Raw genomic sequence first — 7,560 nt, 5'->3', positions numbered from 1 at the left:
GATTCTATCAAAAAGTATATTGTGGCAAGGATTTATAAAATATGGCTCCCTAATGCAGAATCAAATGAAACAGTGAAAATATTAGAATTTAGAGCTTTGATATATCATCTTTCTGCTGTTGTATTTGCTTTTCTAAATTCTGGTGTGTTCTACCTACATAAAATTTGCCACAATCGCATGGTATTTGATAGACCCCTCTTTGGCGAGTAACTGAGGTTTTATCTTTACCAGAATTTAGAAAATTTATTATTTTAAAATTATTTGTGAATACTACATACAGATTATTTTTTGGGCAAAGTTTTTCAAGATTTGTAGTGGTTTTTGGGATATAGAGGAGGTAAATTATGTTTAAGGGCTTGTCAAAAATCTCACATGGTATACAATCATTAATTTTACGGGAATGTCTTTTCAGTCTACAGTTAATTACACTATTAATCAAGGAGGCACACTTGTGCCTCTATAAAGAGGCGACCCACCACAATGTTAAGCGATTTCAGGTCCTAGAGGTCGCAGAGAGACGGCGGTAATCGCATTTTGTAGCCCAAGCTCAAACTAAGAAACTTGCAAAATTTCATTCTCCTCCGACTTTATCTTCATGGGGTAAACTGGGCCGGAAGTTTGGACCCTCCCACCATAGCCCCCCTTTAACGTTGTCCGATTGGGCTGAAATTTAGTGGTTAAGCTTTCCTAGGGCCCGGGAGCTTATCCTCGAAATTTCAGCTCAATCCGATCACTCCTTCCCTGTTTTCAAAAAAACAAATATAGCCACTTAAAATTCATCATCATTTCTTTTTTTTCTTAGCCACGCCTACAGGCTACAGTTGGCAACGAATCCGGTTGAATGAGGACTCATTCGAAGCAGAATTTGGCCTGTTAGGGCCTTTTGATATTTTCAGACCGAAAAAATTATCCCCCAAATTTACATTTACGAAAAACCTCGTTTTCCTATATTAGCCCATGTTAATTTTTCCCACCACAACCCCCCTTTAACGTCGTCTGATCGGGCTGAAATTTAGAGGATAAGCTTTCCTGGGGCCTGGAAGCTCATCCTCGAAATTTCAGCTCAATCTGATCACTCCTTCCCTGTTTTCCAAAAACCAAATATCAAGTTTTTTGGGAATTTGCTTGCGTCGAAAATAGCTTTAATTTACTAAAAAACAATTACTATTGTGTCTGTACAGTCCAGCGGTTGATACTCCAGACTGTCAGGCGGAAAACTCGGGTTCGATTCACCATCAGAGCAAATTTTTTATATACTGAATTTTAACTTTAAAAAGAAATTCAGTTTCTTGTTTAAATTATTTGAAAAAAATTACGTTTTCTAAAGAGTTAAAGAGGCTGAGTTACAAGGTCGACCCTTAAAACGTACAGGGATTAGGAGGCACAGTTGGGGGGCTGTTAAAGAGGCTGATTCACAAGTTCGAACCTTAAAACGTACAGGGATTAGGAGGCACCCTGTTCGACGTGATTTGAGTATTCAGGAATTAAAAGCCTTAACACAAGAATATTCAAGAGCGGAGGGTTTGGGGGGCGGCAGCCCCCCAACTTTAACTCCTGACACGATCAGCTAACAGTTAGTCGAGCAATAATAAGTAATAAACTGTACAAAAACGTGCAGAAATTATTTGAAAAAAACTACGTTTTCTAAAGAGTTAAAGAGGCTGAGTTACAAGGTCGAACCTTAAAACGTACAGGGATTAGGAGGCACAGTTGGGGGGCTACCGCCCCCAAACCCCCCGCTTTCGCAGCCTTTAAATATAAAAAAAATTCTTTAAACTGAAAGTAAGGAGCGACATTAAAACTTAAAACGAACAGAAATTATTCCGTATATGAAAGAGGCTGTGCCCTCCTCAACGCCTCGCTCTTTAGGCTAAAGTTTTTATTGTTTAAAAAAAGAGTTGTGAGAAAGTCAAACTTTAGCGTAAAGAGCGAGGCGTTGAGGAGGGCACAGCCTCTTTCATATACGGAATAATTTCTGTTCGTTTTAAGTTTTAATGTCGCTCCTTACTTTCAGTTTAAAGAAATTTTTTTTATATTTAAAGGCTGCGAAAGTGGGGGGTTTTGGGGGGCGGTAGCCCCCCAACTGATGCCTCCTAATCCCTGTACGTTTTAAGGTTCGACCTTTTAACTCAGCCTCTTTAACTCTTTAGAAAACGTAGTTTTTTTCAAATAATAAATAAAATAGGACACCCATTTCCAAAAAGTATGTCCTTGATAAAGTTTAATTCTGCTGTGATTTTGGAACCAGAACAAATGTTTAGGGCACAATCGACGAGGGATATTACAACTGCTCTTTTAACTTGTGGGGGGTGGTTTGATTTAAAATGCAAATATTTATTATTTTGTGTTGGTTTTCTATAAATAGTAAAATTGAGTTTATCGAAGCTACGAATAACTAACACATCTAGGAATGGGATTTTATTTGCGATTTCAATTTCTAAAGTAAACTGTAAATTCATATCGTATGTATTAAGGTGATCTAAAAAGCACTTCTTCGTGCTTTTGTTGTTTGTTATGGAAGGGCAGTGGGGTCTTCGTCACAACAGTTATTGTGTAAAATATTATATCTATGGGGGTGGAGCCCAAGATCTCCTTTATACTGGGTAGGTATCATGCTATTTGACTTTGAAGAAATGTTTCAGACAACTTCATATCAAGTCAAGCGATCGAAATCATTGAAGTTGTTTGAACAAAATTTTCCGCAAAAAATTCTCAGAAGATATCTTTGTGACAACAAGTCAAAAATGAAAATGCAGCAAATGTGTGGCATTAAGAGACGTTGGGCTCACAATCACTAAATAGTGACCAAAAATGGTTGGACTCTGTCCAACCATGAGAGCCACTTCAGCATTTACCACGCCAAATTCTTGCAACTTAGCCTTGCAACTATTAGGAGACATTAAGTAGGATAAAAAATTTTTTTTGGAATCTTGTCAAAATCCTGTCTTGGCCCTTTTCAAGATTTCAGTAGGTTTTGCCACAAGTGCCCAGTTGATCCTACTCGCTGAGCAGCTGGCAGCAAATGGTTCAGTGTAGACTAAACATTCTTCAATTATTCTAAGTGCTGGGCGATGTGGAAGCGCATGATTCCTACCACAAGTAAATAAATAAAATTGTAGCAAATCTCTAGTTAATGTAGATTCTTCATAGCAAATATCCTTTCGTTACAAATTTCAGTATTTAAGTATTAAACGTACTCTTTTATATAACGCAATGAAACCAGTCACGAAAACCCTGCTAAAGACGGGTTAATTCAAGAGACCTCTGTAGAGTCATGCAATGCAAAGCGTTGTTTTCATTGCGATAACGATATTTAAACCGTTGTTTTTTGGGGTTTAGGGGGGGAAGGTATCTAGATTAGGCTAGATGTTTAATTTAGTTTTTAGTAATTTAGGGGGGTATGCTTTACCCCCCCCCCCCCTAATGTGCAAATATATAGCCCAAATTTGTTTCGAAACTGTTATATATTCATCCTATTTTATTTTACTCCATTAGCATTAACCAAACTTGACTTCTTTAGCAGTATATAAAAGAGTACGTTTAATACTTAAGTACCCAAATTTTGTTGCAAAGTAACTTTACAACGCAGGGTCCTGATATGAAAATCTCTTCAACGCAAAAAAAAATATGTGCATTAATTTTTTTTTAATATAACTTAACATGTTATGAATTGGCTGCAGTAGATTTGCCCTTTATTTAAAGGATATATGTCAAAGACTCCGTGTGACTTGGCATATAAGTAGTACAATAGCTTTAGTTTGGCTGTCAGAGGAGAATAATCTTTCGTATTTATGACTGAATTATCCTCGCAAATTCGGTAGCGGTTTTAATTAAGTCAATGAAATTCATTGTCTGAAATTTCAGGAGTGTTTTTTTTTTTAAGAAAACATAGCTTTGTTTATCAGAATTTACGACCGGTCTAATAGTCATTTTAAGATAAAGCGGATGAATCATGTGAAGTTTTATATATTAGATAACGTTTAGTATTTCAATCCGTGGAGGAACTACTTCCGTTTTTTTCGTGAACCCTTTTTAGTTTTGGGGTCAAGATAATATATTCTCTTCCAGTATTATTCCAAAGTTTATTACATGATTCAGGATGTCATGTAGATTGAATCATTTGTATGTAATTGATTAATAAGTATGTCTTGTATTAATTAAAAAAAAATGTTTAGAAAAATATTTTTGAGGAAAAGTAAACACCGATGTTAAAACCTGAAAAGAGCTGAAACCAAGTAATGCCATAAGTCAAATGTAAAAAGGACATAAATTATTTTTGAACGAATAAATGAACCCTAAGATGAACAGAAGTAAAATGAATCATCAAACTTGAGCCAAACAAAAGTTACCAGGAATGAGACCGGTGCGCTGTCGTGCTTTACTTAAAATAAAACGTCTTCTAATAGTTTTTCTATTGTCAGTACGAATGTGTATCCACTTTATGCCTCTAATCGTGCAGCACAATCATAAAGAGATGTAATCACAAGAGTGCACACAGGCTACTGTGGGACAGCATTGAGAAGGGGCACGACGCATCGAAGGTGAAGAGCCAATGGACGGTATATTATATTGTGGTAGAGCAAATATGGCATTTGAACAATGCTTGATTGGTTTGCCTGGAATTAATCACCCGAGTTTCAATAGCTCCTGTGATAGCCTGCTGAAAAAGTCACCACAAAAATAAAAAGTGCTGAGGTTCTCCTAAAATCTGTCAAGCGTGTACCTACAAAAAGTTCACCCAAGAAGTTTTAGACCGCTGATCTTTACTTTACGTCAGGCTTAAAAGTTTTGTAGTTCGGGGAATCCCTAAATTTTGAGAAGTTTTGAAGCTTCCTAGCGCCTTGGCCGAAAAAGAACTAGAGGTCTAAAATATTTTGAGACGAATCTGCTTCACTTTAGCTGCGTCTTCAACAAATTCTAAACAGATCGGTGTAATTTCCTATGGAAACTAGATGGGGATCGAAAGTGGTGTCTAAAAACTCCGTCTGAAAATACCTTTAAAACTTCGTCCCCTCTTTACCCAAACGGAACTGAGTACCTTTGTTCAAACGTCATAGAGGGGATGTTTGCCTCAGAAAATCATAATTCTCATATACGTTTCGCCTAAGGTACTTGCCCAATGAGTTTCTAGCTGATTGGGAAAAACATCCTTCCTTTCTGCCAAAATTTGGCAGGGGGCTGCTGACCGTGGAGAGGCAATAGACCAGTGCTTCCATTCCACTAATGTGGGAATAAAGTATTTAAGTGCGAAAAAGAGAGTAGAATTATAGTAGGACACAATCAGGAAGTAAGCATATTATCGTGCTTACTATTTAAACAGGAATGTTAACAAAATTGATCCGTACGCTATGCTACCAGTGTTTCCACTTCAATTTTTTTCAATCCCTAAAAGGCTGGTGGAAAATCCCTAGAAATTTCTACTAAATCTCTAAGAGTTTCCCCATTTTCTGACTTCTTTCCAAGTTACAAGTAAAGACCTATTAGGCTGACTTTTAATAGCATTTGTTCAAGACGACCCATTTTGAAACCCAAGACCTTTTACTTGTACCAAAATATCTTCTTCTGACGTTTAAAACAAAGCTTCGTATTTATCGACTAGTTAAGTTCGGTTTTGATTTATAAATTCCGGGTCCAGGTGTCAGATTCTGGAGTATATGAATATAGTTTATTTATTTGTTTTTCTTTGCCGTTATTTTTTCCTTCTCTATTGCTGCTTTTGCAACACCCTCGTTTTTGTTTGAATTTGTACGAAGGATTGGCATGAATGATATCCAACCGGTCGCTTTTTCACGCAATTTTTTTGTTTTTTCTTTTTTTTTATTGAGTTGTTAATTTTAAGCAGAGTGTAGTAGCAAAAATGAATAACTTAAAGCTTAATTTAAGGACAGCGCCTGCATTTTGATCTTTTGAATAATTCGATTTTAACTAGTGTAGACTGCTACCTGCCTCCCAGTTTTTTCAGAAAATGCCGAATGCAGACGCACTTTAACTGTGTTCAGAAAAATTTAATGAGAATTATCAAATAATAAGATCTAAGAGAAAACGCCAACTACTAAGATTAATACCCCGATTCATCGTTGTCGTCGCCATCCCCATCGTCTTTCCCAATGCCTAAAAAAGCAACGCATTCGGACGCAGTCGTATCGGATTTCAGGGACTTCATTGTTTTTATGAAACTCTCGGTAAACGTAGGGGGGCCTTCATCCTTCATCCCATACTTGACAGAAATCGTCACAGCTAAAGTTACGGTTTTGATCCCATTCCTCTTTTCATTTTTTACTGTTTTCAAAACGCTGAAAAGTCTTTCCACGACGACATTTGAGCAGTGAAGTCCAAAAATAAACATAAAGTGAAGTGTCAAAAATGACATGAAGAACGCTAGTAAACTTTAGCACTCCACTTGGCGTCTTGATGGATGCCACCCAGTTCCAAAAATCAATCGGGTTTCCGCCAGCTGAGCAAACTGTCGTCTGGACTAAGCAGCATCAACGCCCGCCACTCTTTTTCACCAAGCCCAAAATCCCACGAGGGGTGCCCGAACATTTGGCAAAAAAGCCGCAATGATAGAACATCACCATCTGATGCGACTTTTGGGTCTACAGTCTCTACAAAGTTGTAAATGTAGTGACCAAATGGAAATCGGTCAACTAGCTGGGCCACAGCTTCAATATAAAATTTCTGGACAATCTCTTTGCTGCTCTTGCATTTCTCCGTGAACATTGTATCTTTTCCTTGTAAGGAAAACAGACGGGCAGTTGCTTCTAGTCCCAGGTAAACCTTAGAGGCGGGTAGGAAAAACTCTTCTCTTTTAAGATTCACAGACTGAACACACTGAATTTGTTTCACATAGTCTTTTACAGTGAAACTGTAACAAAGGCTCTTCACAACTTCTAGCCCTTCTTTTTTAAGCAAGTAAAATCGTAAATGTGCATAGGTGCTTCTATTTATATTTGTCCTTCCACATTGGTTATTTTGTTTCAAATTTCGCGGGTCTACCCAAGTCCGACACAAACAAGAACGTTTATCAATCACTTTTGCCGAAATCCCACCGTTGTATCCAAAATTCCTATATCCGCAACAAAAATCCATAAGCTCGGTAAGGAAAAAAGCGGGAAATCCAAATTTAAAGTAGAAATAAAGTACTAAAGTAGGTCTAAAAATATTAGAGGAGAAACATTCAAAATAAAGTAGTCTACTCAAAAATATAGTAGAAATGAAAGCACTGCAATAGACCCACTCTATACCTCCCATCATACAGAGAGAAAATTTGTGTATGGCATCAGTTCAAACAAGATGCCAGATGCCAACCTTTCTTTATAAAAGTTGGCGATGACCCAGAAACTTTGGTGCTGGCAGCGGGGGGAGGGGGCCAGGGGGCATTACCCTCCTGGAAATTTGGGACTATAAAGTAATTATATGGAAACCAACGGAAAAAGAGATGAAGAGGGAAAAACCATTGAAAAAATGTGTGTTGCCCCATTATTGGCTGCCTACAAATAGATTTTGACCCTTAATAAGGGAATTATAAGTTCTAATTTTTGACTGAGTGACCCCTTTCCA

This window comes from Artemia sp. Qi Xiang Cuo, chromosome 10 (genome assembly GCF_049724085.1).
Source record: "Artemia sp. Qi Xiang Cuo chromosome 10, ASM4972408v1, whole genome shotgun sequence".
NCBI lineage: Eukaryota > Metazoa > Arthropoda > Branchiopoda > Anostraca > Artemiidae > Artemia > Artemia sp. Qi Xiang Cuo.
Note: the sequence above shows the minus strand (reverse complement) of the source record.